At 40.7% G+C, this 23,499-nt stretch overlaps 1 long non-coding RNA gene and 1 pseudogene across 2 annotated transcripts; both read right to left on the bottom strand.

The window, feature by feature from the left end:
• Positions 1-10,420: 10,420 nt before the first annotated feature.
• LOC310837137 (transmembrane protein 256 homolog pseudogene) lies at positions 10,421-12,151 on the bottom strand (annotated as a pseudogene). Its single transcript has 3 exons — positions 11,917-12,151; positions 11,715-11,743; positions 10,421-11,045 (listed from the first exon to the last, which is right to left on the bottom strand). The product of its transcript is annotated as a transmembrane protein 256 homolog pseudogene (transcript).
• An 8,519-nt stretch (positions 12,152-20,670) lies between these two features.
• LOC310837053 lies at positions 20,671-23,193 on the bottom strand. The gene is made up of 2 exons (XR_014560383.1): positions 22,906-23,193; positions 20,671-20,924 (listed from the first exon to the last, which is right to left on the bottom strand). It is a non-coding gene; the product is annotated as an uncharacterized lncRNA (long non-coding RNA).
• Positions 23,194-23,499: the final 306 nt, after the last annotated feature.

Raw genomic sequence — 23,499 nt, 5'->3', positions numbered from 1 at the left:
AGGGGCTGGCTGTGGTCTACCCATTTTGCAGGGGGGGGGGTTTCAGAGTTGTCAAGCAGCAGTCCTTTACTGAGCCTGTCAGGCCCCGCCACAACCCAGGTAAATAGAAGCAGGGCAGGGCCCTTCAAGCTATCAGCAGGTCAGTCCTGGGCAGCAGCAGCAGCGGCTTTAAATTTCAGAAAATAAATTGATACTTTTTCTTTCTAATGTACATATTTTTCAAGATTCAAAAAGCAAGAGAATAAGAATTGGGTCGCTATCCGTGGCCGCTTCTTAAGACCAAAGAGAAACAGAAAGACCAGACTCCTCCACTGCCCTCACTTCCGATTGGACGCTGTGCCAATGACACATTTGTTGACTTTTCTGGCCAAGCGGATGGTATGTTGCACTGAATTTCATATCGGTAAAAAGTAATGTTGTCCAATGTTATATGATATCATTCTATGATAAGAGTCACAATCTTCCTTTAATGCACTCACCAAGGCCTCTCATTACCTGGAACATTAATGATCCAGGCTCACTCCCAAATAGGAGATGGGTTTGGAAAGAATTTAAAAGAGACAGAAAGAGATTTTAATTAAGGAAATTCACCAGAGGAGCTACAGTTGATTTTTCTGCATATTTCCTAAGCACAAAAAAGGTTGTGTTTTGTATTTCTTGGTTCCTAGCACACTCCCCATCCCTATATACCTTTTCTGCAGAGTTAGCTTCACTCATGCTGTCAGGCAACTAAGTTTGCCCCAAGTCTCTTCAATTTCCCTGGCATTGGTGCTCTATGGCCAAAGAAAGCTGCTTCTTGCATCTGTTCATTCACTGTAGTAATGCCAACTTTCCCCACTTAGGCAAGTTAGAACCAGGGCTTTTTCTCAGCTGGAACTTGCTCGAACAGATCCAGCACCTCTCAGGTGGGTACCATTAGAGAAGAAGGGAAGTGTTCATGAGTTCTGGCACTTTTTTAAAAATAGAAAAAATATTATACATGTAACTAAACAAGAAGCTGAAATATATTGACCAGACAAAATTTCAACGAGTAACAGGTTTTTTTTTAATAATTCACATACATAGTAAAAAGGTGCCATGATGCCATTCTGCGAGCTATAGTAAAATAGCATGTATATCTGCAGCAAAGCAAAAGGAAAAAGTGCCCCATTTCTGCTTTCAGTTGTATACTAGGAATCAGTTTTGTGAACTTTATGATACAAAAAGCTAACCATTTTTTTTAAAAAAAGCAGTAACCCAAATATAACTATGAAACTTTTTTTTCTATTGACATACCTGTCTTTGGTTGTAGTTCTCCTAGTTCTTTACTGTCCAAATTTTTAGTTAATATTTTTCTCTTATTTTTGTTGAGCTTAAAGCCTGCTAATTACCCATACTTATCAATCTTTTTCAAAGCTTCTATTGCACTGGACATAGGTTGTTCTAAATTCAAGACAACGTCATCGGCAAAGGCCTTATACTTATATTCTTTTGAGCCTACACCAATCCCCTTTATTTATTTGTTGCTTCTATTTTCCTCAACAGGACCTCTAGTATTGTTATAAATAACAATGGTGATAGCGGGCACCCCTGTCTGGTTCCCTTTGTTATCTCAATTTTGCCTGTGAAGTTATTATTAACTATCAATTTAGCATATTCTTCCGAATAAATCGCCCGAATACCATTTAAGAGTTTTTCACCGATATCCATAAATTCTAAATTTTGTTTCATAAAATGCCAAGACACATTATCAAATTCCTTTTCAGCATCCAGAAACATTAGGGCGACTTGTTTGTCTCTCCTGGAGTCCAGATATTCCATTATATCAATTATATATATTTTTCTCACCCCCCCCCAAAAAAAATTTATTCACACAAAAAAAGTGTGTGGGTTTTTTAAAAAGTGAAATCACTCTCATCATTTATTAAGTTAAAAAACACCAATTGAAAAGCACCGATCAGACATTGCATTTCAAGGCCTCCATCGCAAACTCAAATCTGGTTGCAATTTTTTTTTGGGGGGGGGAAAGGATCTTGGCTTTTTAAAAAGGGATTCGGCATTTGGGGAATTCCAAGATGCAGGACGGAGACGCATTCAGGGCGGGCTAAAGACCTCAAGGGATTCTACTCTCACATTTGGAAATCTCTCCTCTCCTAGGGCTCCCTTCTGGCTAGCCTAAGGGAGGAGGGAGGGGCAGGGCTGGCTGCCCTGGCATTGGGAGATGGGGGCCACATGGGGACAGAACGGGGTGTCAAGGGGCCATGGCGATCCAGCCGAGGATGAGGAGGGAACCACCATACGGGGCCACCTTGGTCAGGATCAGGTCCCCTGTCACGGTGTGGTAATACAGGGTGGCAGAGAACATCCCCATGCCCAGAGACAGGATGGTGCTGGCTATCGTGGGATAGTGGCAGTGGGGCACAGCCAGGAGGTCCAGGCTGTGGAGGAAGTTGTATTTGTTGGCTGTCTCATAGAACTCTTTCAAGTAGTCATCTCGGTCGCTGTGATGGAAATCGTGAGCCCATTTCTGCTTTCAGTTGTATACTAGGAATCAGTTTTGTGAACTTTATGATACAAAGAGCTAACCATTTTTTTAAAAAAAAGCAGCAACCCAAATATAACTATGAAACAAAACCTGTCAAGAACTATACAACGTCTACACCTCATTTGGATGCTGTGCCAATGAAGTAGTTCATTTATTAACTTATTAAAAGAAAAGCCACTCCTAATATTTTCTCTTTTTATTTTTTGAAAGTAATTTTTATTGAGTTTTTCATTAAATCATATTCACCTTTTGTTACATAATTCTATGACTTAATATATTATTCTGTAAGAGCATTGACCTCCTGCCCTCCCTCTTTCTGACTTCTACATAACTTTTCATATTCTTCGCATTTTTATAAGCACTTATTTACCCTTTGTCAAATTGTCAAATTGCCAAATTGTCCTTGCAGCCATTGTGGCATACATAAACATGGCACAGCCAGGAGGGCCAGGCTGTGGAAGAAGTGGTATTTGTTGGCCGTCTCATAGAGCTCTTTCAAGTAGTCATCTCGGTCCGAATTATGTCTTCGAACTCCATCATCTTGACCTGCCAGTCTTTTTTAAAAATAGAAAAAATATTATACATGTAACTAAACAAGAAGCTGAAATATATTGACCAGACAAAATTTCAGCGAGTAACAGGTGTTTTTTTAATAATTCACATACATAGTATAAAGGTGCCATGATGCCATTCTGCGAGCTATAGTAAAATAGCATGTATATCTGCAGCAAAGCAAAAGGAAAAAGTGCCCCATTTCTGCTTTCAGTTGTATACTAGGAATCAGTTTTGTGAACTTTATGATACAAAAAGCTAACCATTTTTTTTAAAAAAAGCAGTAACCCAAATATAACTATGAAACAAAACGTATCAAGAACTATACAACCACTACACCTCATTTGGATGCTGTGCCAATGAAGTAGTTCATTTATTAACTTATTAAAAGAAAAGCCACTCCTAATATATTTTCTCTTTTTATTTTTTGAAAGTAATTTTTATTGAGTTTTTCATTAAATCATATTCACCTTTTGTTACATAATTCTATGACTTAATATATTATTCTGTAAGAGCATTGACCTCCTGCCCTCCCTCTTTCTGACTTCTACATAACTTTTCATATTCTTCGCATTTCTATAAGCAATTATTTACCCTTTGTCAAGTTATAATATTTCACCTTATTATTGGTAAATCAGTTCCTTATAGTTACATTACAAAACATTTCAATTCAACCTACAAATGTTTTCAAATGTTTACAATTTTTTTTCATATAAAATATAAATTTGTACCAGTCCTTTTGAAACAGTTCGTCACGCTGAGTCTGGATTATGTCTTTGAACTTCATCATCTTGACCTGCCGGTCTTCCAGTGTTGGAAGTTCCTGCTGCTTCCATTTCTGAACCAGAAGTGTCCTTGCAGCCATTGTGGCATACATAAACATGGCACAGCCAGGAGGGCCAGGCTGTGGAAGAAGTGGTATTTGTTGGCCGTCTCATAGAGCTCTTTCAAGTAGTCATCTCGGTCCGGATTATGTCTTCGAACTCCATCATCTTGACCTGCCAGTCTTCCAGTGTTGGAAGTTCCTGCTGCTTCCATTTCTGAGCTGGAAGTGTCCTTGCAGCCATTGTGGCATACATAAACATGTTTACATCACTTTTATGTATTTCCCCACCAATTAAGCCTAATAGAAATGCCTCTGTTGTTTTTTTATTAAAATTATATTTCAAAACATTTTTTCCTCGTATTATATGTCCCAGAAGGCTTTCACTTTAGAACAAGTCCACCACAGATGGAGGAAGTTCCCCTCCTTCTCCTTACACTTCCTACAATTTTTGTCTTGATTTTTATACATTTTAGCAAGTTTGACATGTGTAAAAACCATCAATACATCATCTTAAATATATTTTCTTTGAGTGACACACATGCTGTGAATTTAATTGTTTTGGTCCACAGTTTTTCCCACCCTTTGAAATCAATATTGTGCCCCAAATCCTGGGCCCACCTAATCAGAACACTTTTTACCTCTTCATCCTTTGGGTGCCACTCCAGCAGTGGCACCAAGAAGGTTGTGTTTTGTATTTCTTGGTTCCTAGCACACTCCCCATCCCTATATACCTTGTCTGCAGAGTTAGCTTCACTCATGCTGTCAGGAAACTAAGTTTGCCCTCAGTCTCTTCAATTTCCCTGGCATTGGTCCTCTATGGCCAAAGAAAGCTGCTTCTTGCATCTGTTCATTCGCTGTAGTAATGCCAACTTTCCCCACTTAGGCAAGTTAGAACCAGGGCTTTTTCTCAGCTGGAACTTGCTCGAACAGATCCAGCACCGCTCAGGTGGGTACCATTAGAGAAGAAGGGAAGTGTTCATGAGTTCTGGCACTTTTTTAAAAATAGAAAAAATATTATACATGTAACTAAACAAGAAGCTGAAATATATTGACCAGACAAAATTTCAACGAGTAACAGGTGTTTTTTTTAATAATTCACATACATAGTATAAAGGTGCCATGATGCCATTCTGCGAGCTATAGTAAAATAGCATGTATATCTGCAGCAAAGCAAAAGGAAAAAGTGCCCCATTTCTGCTTTCAGTTGTATACTAGGAATCAGTTTTGTGAACCTTATGATACAAAAAGCTAACCATTTTTTTTAAAAAAGCAGCAACCCAAATATAACTATGAAACAAAACGTATCAAGAACTATACAACCACTACACCTCATTTGGATGCTGTGCCAATGAAGTAGTTCATTTATTAACTTATTAAAAGAAAAGCCACTCCTAATATATTTTCTCTTTTTATTTTTTGAAAGTAATTTTTATTGAGTTTTTCATTAAATCATATTCACCTTTTGTTACATAATTCTATGACTTAAGATATTACTCTGTAAGAGCATTGACCTCCTGCCCTCCCTCTTTCTGACTTCTACATAACTTTTCATATTCTTCGCATTTCTATAAGCAATTATTTACCCTTTGTCAAGTTATATTTCACCTTATTATTGGTAAATCAGTTCCTTATAGTTACATTACAAAACATTTCAATTCAAGCCTACAAACGTTTTCAAATGTTTACAATTTTTTTTTCATATAAAATATAAATTTGTACCAGTCCTTTTGAAACAGTTTGTCACGCTGAGTCTGGATTATGTCTTTGAACTTCATCATCTTGACCTGCCGGTCTTCCAGTGTTGGAAGTTCCTGCTGCTTCCATTTCTGAACCAGAAGTGTCCTTGCAGCCATTGTGGCATACATAAACATGGCACAGCCAGGAGGGCCAGGCTGTGGAAGAAGTGGTATTTGTTGGCCGTCTCATAGAGCTCTTTCAAGTAGTCATCTCGGTCCGGATTATGTCTTCGAACTCCATCATCTTGACCTGCCAGTCTTCCAGTGTTGGAAGTTCCTGCTGCTTCCATTTCTGAACTGGAAGTGTCCTTGCAGCCATTGTGGCATACATAAACATGTTTACATCACTTTTATGTATTTCCCCACCAATTAAGCCTAATAGAAATGCCTCTGTTGTTTTTTTATTAAAATTATATTTCAAAACATTTTTTCCTCGTATTATATGTCCCAGAAGGCTTTCACTTTAGAACAAGTCCACCACAGATGGAGGAAGTTCCCCTCCTTCTCCTTACACTTCCTACAATTTTTGTCTTGATTTTTATACATTTTAGCAAGTTTGACATGTGTAAAAACCATCAATACATCATCTTAAATATATTTTCTTTGAGTGACACACATGCTGTGAATTTAATTGTTTTGGTCCACAGTTTTTCCCACCCTTTGAAATCAATATTGTGCCCCAAATCCTGGGCCCACCTAATCAGAACACTTTTTACCTCTTCATCCTTTGGGTGCCACTCCAGCAGTGGCACCAAGAAGGTTGTGTTTTGTATTTCTTGGTTCCTAGCACACTCCCCATCCCTATATACCTTGTCTGCAGAGTTAGCTTCACTCATGCTGTCAGGAAACTAAGTTTGCCCTCAGTCTCTTCAATTTCCCTGGCATTGGTCCTCTATGGCCAAAGAAAGCTGCTTCTTGCATCTGTTCATTCGCTGTAGTAATGCCAACTTTCCCCACTTAGGCAAGTTAGAACCAGGGCTTTTTCTCAGCTGGAACTTGCTCGAACAGATCCAGCACCGCTCAGGTGGGTACCATTAGAGAAGAAGGGAAGTGTTCATGAGTTCTGGCACTTTTTTAAAAATAGAAAAAATATTATACATGTAACTAAACAAGAAGCTGAAATATATTGACCAGACAAAATTTCAACGAGTAACAGGTGTTTTTTTTAATAATTCACATACATAGTATAAAGGTGCCATGATGCCATTCTGCGAGCTATAGTAAAATAGCATGTATATCTGCAGCAAAGCAAAAGGAAAAAGTGCCCCATTTCTGCTTTCAGTTGTATACTAGGAATCAGTTTTGTGAACCTTATGATACAAAAAGCTAACCATTTTTTTAAAAAAGCAGCAACCCAAATATAACTATGAAACAAAACGTATCAAGAACTATACAACCACTACACCTCATTTGGATGCTGTGCCAATGAAGTAGTTCATTTATTAACTTATTAAAAGAAAAGCCACTCCTAATATATTTTCTCTTTTTATTTTTTGAAAGTAATTTTTATTGCGTTTTTCATTAAATCATATTCACCTTTTGTTACATAATTCTATGACTTAAGATATTACTCTGTAAGAGCATTGACCTCCTGCCCTCCCTCTTTCTGACTTCTACATAACTTTTCATATTCTTCGCATTTCTATAAGCAATTATTTACCCTTTGTCAAGTTATAATATTTCACCTTATTATTGGTAAATCAGTTCCTTATAGTTACATTACAAAACATTTCAATTCAAGCCTACAAATGTTTTCAAATGTTTACAATTTTTTTTCATATAAAATATAAATTTGTACCAGTCCTTTTGAAACAGTTTGTCACGCTGAGTCTGGATTATGTCTTTGAACTTCATCATCTTGACCTGCCGGTCTTCCAGTGTTGGAAGTTCCTGCTGCTTCCATTTCTGAACCAGAAGTGTCCTTGCAGCCATTGTGGCATACATAAACATGGCACAGCCAGGAGGGCCAGGCTGTGGAAGAAGTGGTATTTGTTGGCCGTCTCATAGAGCTCTTTCAAGTAGTCATCTCGGTCCGGATTATGTCTTCGAACTCCATCATCTTGACCTGCCAGTCTTCCAGTGTTGGAAGTTCCTGCTGCTTCCATTTCTGAGCTGGAAGTGTCCTTGCAGCCATTGTGGCATACATAAACATGTTTACATCACTTTTATGTATTTCCTCACCAATTAAGCCTAATAGAAATGCCTCTGTTTTTTTTATTAAAATTATATTTCAAAACCTTTTTTTCTCGTATTATATGTCCCAGAAGGCTTTCACTTTAGAACAAGTCCACCACAGATGGAGGAAGTTCCCCTCCTTCTCCTTACACTTCCTACAATTTTTTCTTGATTTCTATACATTTTAGCAAGTTTGACATGTGTTAAAACGATCAATACATCATCTTAAATATATTTTCTTTGAGTGACACACATGCTGTGAATTTAATTGTTTTGGTCCACAGTTTTTCCCACCCTTTGAAATCAATATTGTGCCCCAAATCCTGGGCCCACCTAATCACAACACTTTTTACCTCTTCATCCTTTGTGTGCCACTCCAGTAGTAACTGATAATTTTCAACAGCATTTTCATTTTACTACCCAGCAATTCTGTCTCTAATTTAGATTTGCTACTTCCAAATCCGTTTCTTTTATTATCCTGTCTAAACACATCTTGTAACTGATGGTATTGCAACCAATCGGCTACTTTTCCTCTTAGTTCTTCAAATGTCTTTAATTTTATTTTATTATCACTTCCATCAGCAAGTCTTTGTATGTCGCCCATTCAGTTCCCATATTTATTTATTTATTTTTATTGCAAAAGCCTCCAGAGGTGAGAGCCACCTCGGAGTTTTGCATTCCAATAATGTTTTATGTCTGCTCCACACCTCATACAATGATTTTCTAATAGTATGGTTCAAAAACCCTCTGTGTATTCTGACCATTCTGACCACAGGTAGGCTTGCCACGCGAATCTGTTGTTAAATCCCTCCAAATCCAATATAACTGAATTATCTAAGGTTATCCATTCTCTCAACCAACAAAAACACGCCGCCTCGTAGTACATTTTTAGATCTGGCATGGAAAAACCGCCTCTTTCTTTTGCATCTGTCAATATTTTATACTTAATTCTTGGCTTTTTAACCTGCTAGATATATTTAGGCAATCTTCTTGCCATACATTAAATTGTTTTGTTCCACTGATAACCGGAATTGTGTGGCAAGTTTCCTCCCCCAGTTGAAATGAAGACACAGACACGTTGCTTTAAGGTTAACGGGCGTGAAAGGCCACAACTTTATTGATTACGGAATTGAAGGTATTGGCCTTAGGCATTGGCTTCTATCGACTACCCGGCATGGTGACCGGGAAGGGTTGAACACACCGCAGGAGTCCTGTTGAAGTACGCCAACTAGGATCCCACGGGTGTCACCGCTCGGGGGCGTGCCGGAGGCCCTACCTCTCCAGGCTTCGGACAAGGCCACGCCCCCCTTGGAGTCCTCTACCGGACTAGCCCTTCTCGTTGGGGGAAGGTGATGGCGCTCCCTTCCCCCTCCTTTTCGTATAATTTGCCCCATGCCAATGCCTAACCGCCAACACCGTGAAAGTTGTGACGATTGCTACGAGGTAGGCGAAAAAACCAACTAGCAGGAAGTGCGCCAATTTGGAAAAATTCCTACCAGGCCCCTTGCGGCGACCAACCGAAGTCCATAGCAAGGCCAATTCTAGCTAAACCTAAGGGTGGGTGGGATGGGAAAACCGCTCAGCTGCTGGGCGAGGGGAAAAGAGGGCGGTCCCTGGGCGTGCCTGGCCTTAAGTAGCCCAGGCCGCGCCTCCTCTCGCCCGCCGATTGGCGGGCTGGGTTGCAGGCACGCCCAGGGATTCCCCCAACTCTCGCGGGGGGCAAGGGAAGCCCCCGCGAATGTGGGAGTGTCCTGCCCACAACATCCTCTCCTCTTCATGATCGGAAAAGGCTTTGTCTGAAATAAAAACATCAGTCTCAGTAACACGTTCATTTTGATAGCTGAGATTCTACCCATCATTGATAATTTCATTCTAGTCCATATCTCATGATCTATCTTCACTTCATTCCACACCTTTTCATAGTTGTCTTTAAAGAGGTTTATGTTCTTAGATGTGAGCCAGACTCTAGGTATTTTACTTTTTTTTCTATCGACATACTTGTCTTTGGTTGTAGTTCTCCTATTTCTTTACTGTCCAAATTTTTAATTAATATTTTTCTCTTATTTTTGTTGAGCTTAAAGCCTGCTAATTACCCATACTTATCAATCTTTTTCAAAGCTTCTATTGCACTGGACATAGGTTGTTCTAAATTCAAGACAACGTCATCGGCAAAGGCCTTATACTTATATTCTTTTGAGCCTACACCAATCCCCTTTATTTCTTTTGTTGCTTCTATTTTCCTCAACAGGACCTCTAGTATTGTTATAAATAACAATGGTGATAGCGGGCACCCCTGTCTGGTTCCCTTTGTTATCTCAATTTTGCCTGTGAAGTTATTATTAACTATCAATTTAGCATATTCTTCCGAATAAATCGGCGGAATACCATTTAAAAGTTTTTCACCAATATCCATAAATTCTAAATTTTGTTTCATAAAATGCCAAGACACATTATCAAATTCTTTTTCAGCATCCAGAAACTTTAGGGCGACTTGTTTGTCTCTCCTGGAGTCCAGATATTCCATTATATCAATTATATATATTTTTCTCCCCCCCCCCAAAAAAATTTATTCACACAAAAAAAAGTGTTTGGGTTTTTTAAAAAATGAAATCACTCTCATCATTTATTAAGTTAAAAAACACCAATTGAAAAGCACCAATCAGACATTGCATTTCAAGGCCTCCATCGCAAACTCAAATCTGGTTGCAATTTTTTTTGGGGGGGGGGGGGAAAGGATCTTGGCTTTTTAAAAAGGGATTCGGCATTTGGGGAATTCCAAGATGCAGGACGGAGACGCATTCAGGGCGGGCTAAAGACCTCAAGGGATTCTACTCTCACATTTGGAAATCTCTCCTCTCCTAGGGCTCCCTTCTGGCTAGCCTAAGGGAGGAGGGAGGGGCAGGGCTGGCTGCCCTGGCATTGGGAGATGGGGGCCACATGGGGACAAAACGGGGTGTCAAGGGGCCATGGCGATCCAGCTGAGGATAAGGAGGGAACCACCATACGGGGCCACCTTAGTCAGGATCAGGTCCCCTGTCACGGTGTGGTAATACAGGGCGGGAGAGAACATCCCCATGCCCAGAGACAGGATGCTGCCGGCTATCATGGGATAGCGGCAGTGGGGCACAGCCAGGAGGGCCAGGCTGTGGAGGAAGTGGTATTTGTTGGCTGTCTCATAGAGCTCTTTCAAGTAGTCATCTCGGTCGCTGCGATGGAAATGGTGAGCCCATTTCTGCTTTCAGTTGTATACTAGGAATCAGTTTTGTGAACTTTTTGATACAAAAAGCTAACCATTTTTTTTAAAAAAGCAGTAACCCGAATATAACTATGAAACAAAACGTATCAAGAACTATACAACCACTACACCTCATTTGGATGCTGTGCCAATGAAGTAGTTCATTTATTAACTTATTAAAAAAAGCCACTCCTAATATATTTTCTCTTTTTATTTTTTTTAAGTAATTTTTACTGAGTTTTCCATTAAATCATATTCACCTTTTGTTACATAATTCTATGACTTAATATATTATTCTGTAAGAGCATTGACCTCCTGCCCTCCCTCTTTCTGACTTCTACATAACTTTTCATATTCTTCGCATTTCTATAAGCAATTATTTACCCTTTGTCAAGTTATAATATTTCACCTTATTATTGGTAAATCAGTTCCTTATAGTTACATTACAAAACATTTCAATTCAAGCCTACAAATGTTTTCAAATGTTTACAATTTTTTTTCATATAAAATATAAATTTGTACCAGTCCTTTTGAAACAGTTCGTCACGCTGAGTCTGGATTATGTCTTTGAACTTCATCATCTTGACCTGCCGGTCTTCCAGTGTTGGAAGTTCCTGCTGCTTCCATTTCTGAACCAGAAGTGTCCTTGCAGCCATTGTGGCATACATAAACATGGCACAGCCAGGAGGGCCAGGCTGTGGAAGAAGTGGTATTTGTTGGCCGTCTCATAGAGCTCTTTCAAGTAGTCATCTCGGTCCGGATTATGTCTTGGAACTCCATCATCTTGACCTGCCAGTCTTCCAGTGTTGGAAGTTCCTGCTACTTCCGTTTCTGAACCAGAAGTGTCCTTGCAGCCATTGTGGCATACATAAACATGGCACAGCCAGGAGGGCCAGGCTGTGGAAGAAGTGGTATTTGTTTGCCATCTCATAGAGCTCTTTCAAGTAGTCATCTCGGTCGCTGCGACAGAAATTGTGACCCCCATAGGCAGCCGCCTCGACGGCCGCAGCCCTGCTCAGCGCTCTGAACTGTCGGAAAAACGCCCCGGCGCCTGCCATATCAATTATATCTCTAGCATTGTCCTTCATCTGTCTACCAGGTAGAAATCCAGTTTGATTCTTTTCAATCTCCTCTCCCAATGCATCTTTAAGTCTATTGGACAATATACTGGTGAATAATTTGTAATCATTATTTAGGAGCGAGATTGGCCTCTAATTTTTCACCTGCCTTATGTCCATGTCTTGTGTAATATGGGCTTCTTTCCAATATATATATATATATATATATATGCTTTCGTAGATTTTCACGGGTACAGGAATGCAGGTTTTGGTGTCCTCGGGTGTCTTCCCGTGTAAAAGTTGGGGTGTCTAGGCGACGTTTCGACGAGGTCTCACTCGTCATCTTCAGGCTGGTGCTTTCGGCTTCTTGTTACTGGAACAGAGCGGGATCTCAATGTTTGAGTTCCTATAAATACTGTAGAGGGGGTGTGGTGTCTAGCCTCCAATGTTCTGGGCAGAGAGGAAGTTCCCAGGCTAGTGTGCCTTTTCTTCTTTTGTTCCTTAATTACTTGAGAGATACCTTGAGTGATTTCTTGAGTGATATCCTGAGTACCACTTAGGTGGGTCATTAGGTGTGGATTAGTTGCTAAAGTCTTTGTGTCTTGACCTCTTGAACTTTGTGAAGAGTTTTCCTGAGAAGATGGCTGTATTGCACTTAGTTGTGCTTTGGCTTGGCTTCGTGTATAGGGGCGAGCTGTGGTTTTGTGGCTTGTGTCAGCCAGATCTGTGTAGGGATTGCAGGGGGGTGCAGCATCCGGAGGTGCCACCCTGGATTGGCTACTGGATGGTGTCAGTAATTCATCTGTGGAGAGGGTCTGGGTTTGGGTCTGGTGTGGTTGATTGGTGTTGGCGTTCTGTGTGCCTCTGGATCTGGTGTCAGTTTTTGTGGAGAGGGCTAATTTCCAGATGTCTGGCAAGCGGGATGTGTCGTCACGCTTGTTCATGTTGTGAGGGTGTTTCTCTATCTCGATGGCTTCCATGATTATTCTCTTGTGGTGATGTTCCGTGTTAAAGAGGGCCAGGCTCTTTAACACGGAACATCACCACAAGAGAATAATCATGGAAGCCATCGAGATAGAGAAACACCCTCACAACATGAACAAGCGTGACGACACATCCCGCTTGCCAGACATCTGGAAATTAGCCCTCTCCACAAAAACTGACACCAGATCCAGAGGCACACAGAACGCCAACACCAATCAACCACACCAGACCCAAACCCAGACCCTCTCCACAGATGAATTACTGACACCATCCAGTAGCCAATCCATGGTGGCACCTCCGGATGCTGCACCCCCCTGCAATCCCTACACAGATCTGGCTGACACAAGCCACAAAACCACAGCTCGCCCCTATACACGAAGCCAAGCCAAAGCACAACTAAGTGCAATACAGCCATCTTCTCAGGAAAACTCTTCACAAAGTTCAAGAGGTCAAGACACAAAGACTTTAGCAACTAATCCACACCTAATGACCCACCTAAGTGGTACTCAGGATATCACTCAAGAAATCACTCAAGGTATCTCTCAAGTAATTAAGGAACAAAAGAAGAAAAGGCACACTAGCCTGGGAACTTCCTCTCTGCCCAGAACATTGGAGGCTAGACACCACACCCCCTCTACAGTATTTATAGGAACTCAAACATTGAGATCCCGCTCTGTTCCAGTAACAAGAAGCCGAAAGCACCAGCCTGAAGATGACGAGTGAGACCTCGTCGAAACGTCGCCTAGACACCCCAACTTTTACACGGGAAGACACCCGAGGACACCAAAACCTGCATATATATATATATATATATATATATATATGAAAAACTCATTGGTTTAAAATGTTATATATTTCCAGCCTGATGCAGGGGCTGTGTTGTTGTTTTTTAAGCCAAATGCAATGAAAATGCATTGTTTGAAGAGTGAATAGATGTATATGCAGAATATGTAAACGTGCACTGCGAAAGCTTTGTAATATTACTTTTGTGATTTTGGGTAAAATTGATGGATGAAGAAAGTGTTGAACTAAAAGCAAACTGTGTGCTTAACTTGTGTTTGTATCTTTTCGTTTCTAAAGGGACCTTTATAAATTGAATTTAAAATAAACAAGCAAACTCCAAAAAAAATTTAAAAATAGAAAAAATAATACTGGTTGGAGCTTTTCTCTGCTTCCTCTAGCTACTCTCCCACAATATATACTGCTGGGGAGGACAAAGCATATGCACAGCTCTGCCACCCATCTCTCAATATGCCCTATACATTTTACTTCTGGTTGGGCTGGAGCTGGCATTTTTCTGATGTCAGCACATTCTGTCATTGTTGCCTCAAAGCCAATAATATTTATGCATTAAAAATGCAGAGGAAAAGAACGATATTAGTTATTTTATATGGGTACATGGACAAAGTCTTGTTTGCTATGGCAAGTAAAAATTGCACGAAAGAAGAAAAAGTAATTCCACCAGACTTAAGAAATCCATCTTAATACCATTCATAGAGCAATAAATAGCATTAAGTGGGCCAATCCAGACATAGATCATACAACCCTAAACCACTTGGAGACACAAGATGGATTTTGTTCCAGTCAAATAAATCACTTATTTTCTAAGGGAGCAATATTTACAGCAGTGGAAGGGGAACAAATTAACACTATTTTCAGTATAGAAAAGGCCCAGGGGTGGAATTAAGAAGTATAGGCACATCGATCCCACCCACCCCTCACACCCTTTATTTATTTTTTTATTAATGAGAACCTACAAATCCACTGTTTTATGGAATTGTAGTTGAACAAGGGAAACAAGAAAATAGTATTGCCGCTCTCTTTTATTGGTTTTGTTAAAATAGGATTTTCCATTCTGACTGGCCAATTTGACTGCAGCTGCCTGCTGCTTATATTATGGATAATGTTTTCTTAATGAAACTTGGATCAGAATGCTATGCCATTCTGCATATCAGATGGAAATAGGAACACCCTTCCTGGCCCAGTCAATTACCACCCCCCCACTAGTTTTTATCAGCCAAGAAGGGTAAGAGTCCGAAGCACAAGTTGTTGCCCTGACTAATACAAACACCTTGTCCACATCCTCAAGCCTTACTATCTGAAAATTATCTAAAACGACAGGACTAGACAGTGCTCTGGACACCCATGAGACTCATCTGCTATAACAGCAAAGTCAAGATCTCAGTGGATGCAAGTGGTTTTATCCTCAAAATGCTTTGCAAACAAGTCACAGTGGTTAGACATAGCTACCATTGGTTCCACCACCTCCTTGAGTCGGACTGTCTTTCTTCTTTGGCGAGCACTTGTAGCTGAGTAGTACTGCTATCTTCAATACCACTATGTATGCTTAATGATGAGTCCACACTACTGTTCAGTTGTATGCAGCCAGATCTTTCCTCCACTTGCACGGAGCCATCTTTCAACTTGTTTCCTTTCCCTAAGTTCTGCAGTATACCAAGGAGTAAGTGGGAAAGGATGCTCAGAAGTGATCATGTTAAAAGCCTGAGCCATTCAGATGTACTAGAGGCTGGGCCAGGGCTTTGATAGGAGTGCCAGTCATATCAAACAGAAAAACCCCTCACCGTTACCTGGAAACCCATTAGATACATCAGCCTCCAGGGGCGGATGATCCTAATAGGTCCCTTGCCTCTAGAAAGGGAAAAAGTGGGTTGAAAGTGTAAATCTCAACAGAAAGTCATCAGACCATCAGAGGGCAAGCAGAACCTCAATACTCCCTCCATCCCTCCTCCTATGACTAGGTGGACAATGACTTTTTAACATACTGAAAGCTCCCAGGCCCAAAAGGTGCAAAGCAAAAAGCTGAAAGCGCCAACTCTCCTCCACTCGCACTGGCAAAGGCACTTTATCTGCGATGGCTACCGCCCAACTCAAGCTACTGTTTGAATGGCTGAAATGTAGGAAACATCACAATATCATACGCTGAGAAGGCACTGTCAGTACAGGACTGGACCAAAGCGGGCAGTCTGAATTGTCAACCATTTTGCATTCTCTATTCCCTATCTTTTAAACAACCCTCGTTTGTTGCGGTTGGTGTGTCAGTTTTGTGGCTATTAAAAGCCAGAAGAGTACTAGCAACAGGACCAACCTACACCCCTCAGCTGTTTAGAACCTTCCTTAGGCACAATTTATACATGATTTTTGTTTTGCAGCCTTTTCAGAGCATGAGGTTAATCCCCTGGTCTCTTTGTTTTCCTAAAGAAAATGTGATATTCAATGTTTTTGGGGCTTAAAAAAAAAAATCTTGATTTTCCAGCTCTGACACAAGGCACCCTGCATTTTCTGCCATTTTGGTGGAATCAAACTGCAGATTCTGAACTACACATGGGCTGATACCTCGGGATGCACCACCAAATTTTTCTTCCAAAATCAGTGCTTTAGTACTTCATCCTCTGTTGGGTTCCTCATCGTCTTTTACAAAGGAAATGGGGCTGTTGCAGTTGGACAGTTGCTTCACTTGGTCATATGGCCCAAATGGTTGGAGGCCCATGGTCTTAAAGCTTAAGACATGCCTGCAAGGAGGTCTTGGCCAGCTGTGACACAGAGCATAAGGTTATTCCCCTGGTCTCTTTGTCTTCCTAAAGAAAATGTAATATTCAATGTTTGGGGTTTTTTTTTAAAAAAAAATATCTTGATTTTCCAGCTCTGACACAGAACACCCTGCATTTTCTGCCCTTTGGGTGCAATCAAACTGCAGAATCTGAACTACACATGGGCTGATACCCCAGGATGCACCACTGAAGTTTTCTTCAAAAATCAGTGCTTTCTTATTTCTTCACCTATTTGGTTCCTCCCCATCTTTTACAAAGGAAATGAGGCTGCTGCAGTTGGACAGTTGCCTTACTTGGTCATATGGCCCAAATGGTTGGAGGCCCATGGTCTTAAAGCTTAAGACATGCCTGCAAGGAGGTCTAGGCCAGCTCTCACACAGAGCACTCTGCATCTTCTGCCCTTTGGGTGTGTGCTGGTCCCGGGGGGGGGGGGTTACCGTGAGGCGTGGTCAGAGTCCAGTCCTGGGCCGAGGGTCTAGAGACTGTCCACCAAGGGCAAAGCAGGGTCCAAAGCAAGAAGCTGGGTGTGGTCAGGAACTCCGGAATAACAGGTCTGGATGCTGGCAGAAACAGATTTCCAATCTGGTACTTGTAAGTATTTCTATTTAAGTTATCTTAGCATATTTAGATTAATAGTCTTTAAATTTCACCCATTCCTCCTGATACTCCTCCTCATTCTGGTCGTGGACTCTTCCGGTCAGGTTGGCTAGCTCCAAAAATTCCTTCATCTTCATCATTTACCACTGTTGTGATCGTGAACTCTGGAAAAACAGGTCTGCGTGGTGGCAGAAACAGGTTTCCAACGTCGTTGCTCCTGGGACTGGGCTGACTGGCCTTTATCTTCTCTGGGGCCTAGGGTGGTCCCAGCCCACAGGTGACTCACCTCTCCTGGCCTTAAGGAGAGCACTCCTCCTGAGAGAACATAGTTCCCTCCGCCTCTCTGCCCTGAGCCTCTGCAGCTCAGGAGAGGCTGGAGGGTTATTGGACCCAGAGGCAGCCTCACCTTCTCCTGACAGAGCTGGGAGAGGAGCAACTGCAGGCAATGGGTCCTCAATCACCTCCGGGGCCAGAGTGGATTCATCTGGTGTCTGCTCCTGAGGAACCGGCACAGGTGCAGGCCCTTCAGATTCAGATACTCTGGGAAGGTACCGTCAGTACAGGACTGGACCAGAGCAGGCAGTCTGAATTTGGGTGTGTGCTGGTCCGGGGGGGGGGTTACCGTGAGGCGTGGTCAGAGTCCGGTCCTGAGGCGAGGGTCTGGAGACTGTCCACCAAGGGTGAAGCGGGGTCCAAAGCAAGAAGCCGGTTGAGAACTCCAGAAAAACAGGTCTGCAAGTATTTCTATTTAAGTTATCTTAGCATATTTAGATTAATAGTCTTTAAATTTCATCCATTCCTCCTGATACTCCTCCTCATTCTGGTCGTGGACTCTTCCGGTCAGGTCGGCTATCCCGAAAAGTCCATCATCTTCATCTTCATCATTTCTCCACTGTTGGCACTTCTTGTGTTTTCCAATTTTTAGTCAGCAAAATTCTAGCAGCAGTTGTGGCATACAAAAACAATCAAACAACTTTCTTGGGCAATTCCAAACCTTTATTCCAAGAAGTTAGGCCTCTGTAAGTACAGGACTGGACCAGAGCAGGCAGTCTGAATTGTCAACCATTTTGCATTCTGTATTCCCTATCTTTTAAACAACCCTCGTTTGTTGCGGTTGTTGCGGCAGTTTTGTGGCTATTAAAAGCCAGAAGAGTACTGGCAGCAGGACCAACCTACACCCCTCAGCTGTTTAGAACCAATTTATGCATGATCTTTGTTTTGCAGCCTTTTCAGAGCATGAGGTTAATCCCCTGTTCTCTTTGTTTTCCTAAAGAAAATGTGATATTCAATGTTTTGGGTTTTTATTTATTTTTTATTGATTTTTCCCAATTTTTAACAAATATCCAAAAGCAAACAAACAAACAAAGATAAAACCTAACTGCAATAATTCCCCTTTTGTTAACATTGTTGGGTGACTTCATTGAATCCCCCTGGTTGAGTTTCTATGTATATCATTGTAACGGTTTTCCAAAACTATTTTCACATAAAATTTACTTAGTCTATTAACATCTTTCTTTCTTTTCATTATAAATTTAAACATACTATTCTATAACATCACATATTTAAATCCTAGGCCAATCTGGTACTTGCAAGTATTTCTATTTAAGTTATCTTAGCATACTTAGATTAATAGTCTTTAAATTTCATCCATCCCTCCTGATACTCCTCCTCATTCTGGTCGCAGACTCTTCCGGTCAGGTCGGCTAGCTCCGAAAAGTCCATCATCTTCATCTTAATCTTCATCATTTACCACTGTTGTGGTCGTGAACTCTGGAAAAACAGGTCTGAGTGCTGGCAGAAACAGGTTTCAAATGCCGTTGCTCCCGCAACCTGGGACTGAGCTGACTGGCCTTTATCTTCTCTGGGGCCTAGGGTGGTCCCGGCCCACAGGTGACTCGCCTCTCCTGGCGTTAGATTTAGGCTTCCTGAGCAGAAGGCACAAAAGACAGATCAGGAAAAATCCTTTTCCCAAAATTTATTTTAAAAACAAGATTATTCAAACTTAAAAGTTGGCACATCTCTTACAGGATTCAAACAAGAAAATAAAAACATTGTTTAACATCACTAGCTAAATATACTCACAAACGAGAACAAATGAAGTCTTAGGATAGTTCGAAGGTTCGAGACATCGATTCCATAAAATATATTTTGTTGCACTGTACAAAATATGAGCAAGCCAGGGCTGAACTGATATTACCCTTGCTGGTACCTTTCCCGGGAAAATCAGAGGCTCACTATGTCAGGTTCCTATTGGAAGACCGGACAAATGCTAGAACATTAGCAGTGGCAAAGTTTTTATCGGTGGTTGCAAGAACCAATGATCCCTATATTCTGAACAAAATGCTTGTTTTACCTGGAGGTAGGCTGTATGAATTGTGTGTTGCTTTGTAATGATTTGTTGGGTCTCTGGACCATAATAAAGATTGATGATGATGGTGATGATGATGAGATTGATGATGATATTTCAACATCTTTTTCAATTCATTGTAAATCTCCCAGAAGTCTTTCACATTGGGATAGGCCCACCATGTATTATAAAAACTACCTTCTCTTTCTTTACATTTCCAACATAAATTATCACTCTTATGATAAATCTTTGCTAGTTTTACAGGGGTTAAGCACCATCTATACATCATTTTCATAACATTTTCCTTTAACATCGTACATGCAGTGAACTTGACCCCTTTCCTCCACAACCTTTCCCAATCTTCAAACAATCTTATGTGCCACATCTCTTGCTCAATCTATCATCACAGATTTAACTTGTTCATCCTTTGTATGCCACTCCAACAGTAAGTTATACATTTTGGACAAGATACTCAATGTTTTTGGCTTTGCCAAATATATCAGAACATAATTATTTCTGTCAACCAGAGATGTCTAGTCTGTCATCTTTCTCCCTGGAAGTCCTGAGCAGACAGCTAGTCTTTCCTAGCTGTGGTTCATTAGGGCCCCACCTTCTGTACCAGAGGAAAGATGCTTGTGGGCAGGCATCATACTGTTGTTGTTGTTACGCAGCTAATAAGTGAGAAGACTGCTAGGAGCAGCAACTCTCATCCTACCACTCTGGAAATTTTGTTTGGTCCAGCAGGGCATTCAAGCATGGTTGCAGAAGTGCATTTATTTTATCAATTTGGATGTACAGATGTGAATATCAGTAATACTGCCCAAAATGCTACAGAAATATGTAAAATGTAATAACTTTGAGCAATTTCATCAATTCCAGTCTAGCCCCGTATCTTTAGTGACTGGTATGCTAAGGTAATATTGTAAGTGCAAATTTCAGAGATTAACTTTGAGTGGACTCTTTCAACATTTTACTTCATTGCATGTTCTTGTATTTGTTTATTTTAAAAAAATTATGTACCTTGTGATTATTTTCTTTTTCTTTTCTTTTTCTACAAACAAACCTCAAAGTATCGTTCTACTATTATGTGAGAGAGTATTATTCATTTTCTCCACACAGTAGTTAATTTATCCGGTCCCTCCTTATCTCAAAATCTACTAATTTAATTCTATGGATGAAAAGATGGAAGCTGAGATGCAGGGAATAGAAGAATGTGAAGGTCTTGAGAACAAGATGTGCTTGGATGGCAAAGCTATGCCACAGAAGATTCAATCCGTGGGGGGAACTGACAAGATTTTCCTTGGTGGTGGAGCTGCAGAATCTAACAAAGAAACAAAAACCATTTGTTAGTGACCAGAAGAATAAGGACAGTACTTCTGAACACAGCTGTACAGGAAGAGAGAAGTGACTATCAAGTATCAGCAAAGGGTAATCACAAATGGCAGAGGAGTGAGAATGGAATGGGAATGTGCCCGCCTCTCTGTCCACTGGGAATCTATTGATGCCCACTTTTATTTAACATCTTGCAATAAGGAAATTATACAGAAGAGGCAAGCAGTACCTTAATTGCATTTGGCACTGCAAATGCAAACAAGTTTTGTGGATTTATTAGTTTAAAAAAGAGCACATTTTAGAAGTGGAATAAACTGTCTCAAAACCAAACATTTCAAGATTATGTCTACACTACAACATTTATGTTGTACAGTGGTACCTCGGGATAAGTACTTAATTTGTTCCAGAGGTCCATACTGAACCTGAAACTGTTCTTAACCTGAAGTACCACTTTAGCTAATGGGGCCTCCCACTGTTGCCGCGCTGCTGGAGCACGGTTTCTGTTCTCATCCTGAAGCAAAGTTCTTAACCTGAAGCACTATTTCTGGGTTAGCGGAGTCTGTAACCTGAAGCGTATGTAACCTGAGGCACCACTGTATATGATTTTTATCTTTCGTATTCCTCAGCAGCTATGGATGCCTCTTGTGTTATTTGTTAGAGTAGAATGTTTGTTTATATTAATCAGTTAAAAATATGTTTATTTGACTACAAAGGCGTCCTTAATTAATAGACCTACACACTTTTTTTTAAAAAAAGCATTTTTTTCAATATAAATACTATAAAAACTGCAAATGGCAGGTACCATTTTTAAAGTAAAAACCCCATTCCCATCTCTCTTTTGAGATGTCATCATCAGGGACAAATAATGCAGAGTTTTAAAGAATAAGAGCTTTACTGAATTAAAATAAGCTTCTTCATAAACAACATGGTTCCAAATAGTTTGAGATTACGTACTGCTCACAACTGAGGCAGACTGACTGACTGAAATCTTACAGAGAACACACAGAGAAAATGGCTGCTAAGTCACATGTCAGAATGACTCAACAGTTAGCAGTTAGGCCTGAATAACTTAAGTACAGTGGTGCCTCGCAGGATGAAATTATTCCATTCCGCGAGTCTCTCTGTCTTGTGGTTTTTTCGTCTTGCGAAGCACGGCTGTTAGCGGCTTAGCGGCTATTAGCGGCTTAGCGGCTATTAACGGCTTAGCGGCTTTAAGAAAAAGGAAACAAACTTGCAAGAACTCGCAAATCGTTTCGTCTTGCGAAGCAAGCCCATAGGGAAATTCGTCTTGCGGAACGACTCAAAAAACGGAAAACTCTTTCGTCTTGCGCGTTTTTCGTCTTGCGAGGCATTCATCTTGTGAGGTACCACTGTAGGCCCAAAAGATTGTGCAGTCCCAGCACTTCTCAGCCTGCTTTGCTGCTTCTGCTGTCATGTGTCTTTGTCACATGACACACATGTACCATAGGAGAACTACTGACATGACAGAAGGCCATATATTATGTAGTAGGACAGAGCTGAGGAACCAGATATTTTTGGACCCCAGCTCCCATAATACCACATAGACAGTAGCCAGGGATGACAGATGCTGTAGTCTGGCAACACATGGAGGACCACAGGCTCCATGTCACTATAGCAAGACTTATGACTGAGTAGGGATGGGGGAGAAATTAAATTCAGTTTGCATTTAAAGGTGAATCTATAAAGGTCACACATTCTGCAACAAGAGACACAGCCTGTGATGATCACACAGGGTCCCCGGACGTTTAATGGTCTATTGATCCCTGTGCCACACCTGTGCTCGCTTCCCCACTGCCGCCAAGCAGTTACTCTCTGGTAAAACACTGAGTCCAGTCAGTTGTTAAAAGTGAACAAAAAAAAATTTTATTTTACAAACATTAACAAGTTTATGGTTTCTCAGATAATATTCTTGTCAGTATCTTAACTTTAGTTTCTTTACCGGCCTATACCTTCCTAATACCTTCTGACTGATTATCTCAACTGCTTGACTGACTTCTCTTAACAAATTCTCTCCCTCTCTCACACCAGACTAGCCCAACCCACAGACTTATCTTCTCTGTCTCTTCTAACTCCAGACTGTCTTCTCAACAACTCTAACTCTCTAAAAAAGACTGTGCTTAAACCTTATACACAGTTAACTCTGCCCCCTGGGTTCCCAATGGTTAGTCATTTTACAATTAGTTAACCCTTTCCCTATGAACCCAGTATGATGTCACACACATAGAAGGGCAAATGCCACACAGCCATTCTCTGAAATCAGCATTTATCCAAATTTTGAAATGCTGTTTTCCAGTTTGCTAATGTTTATCTCTATCTATCTATCTATCTATCTATCTATCATCTATCTATCTATCGATCTATCTATCTATCTATCTATCATCTATCTATCATCTATCTATCATCTATCTATATCTATCTATATCTATCTAATCTATCTATCATCTATCTATCTATCTATCTATCATCTATCTAATCTATCATCTATCTCTATCTATCTCTATCTATCTATCTATCTATCTATCTATCTATCTATCATCTATCTA

This window comes from Podarcis gaigeae, assembly GCF_964106915.1.
Source record: "Podarcis gaigeae genome assembly, chromosome: Z".
NCBI lineage: Eukaryota > Metazoa > Chordata > Lepidosauria > Squamata > Lacertidae > Podarcis > Podarcis gaigeae.
Note: the sequence above shows the minus strand (reverse complement) of the source record. Positions and strands in the feature narration are given on the sequence as shown.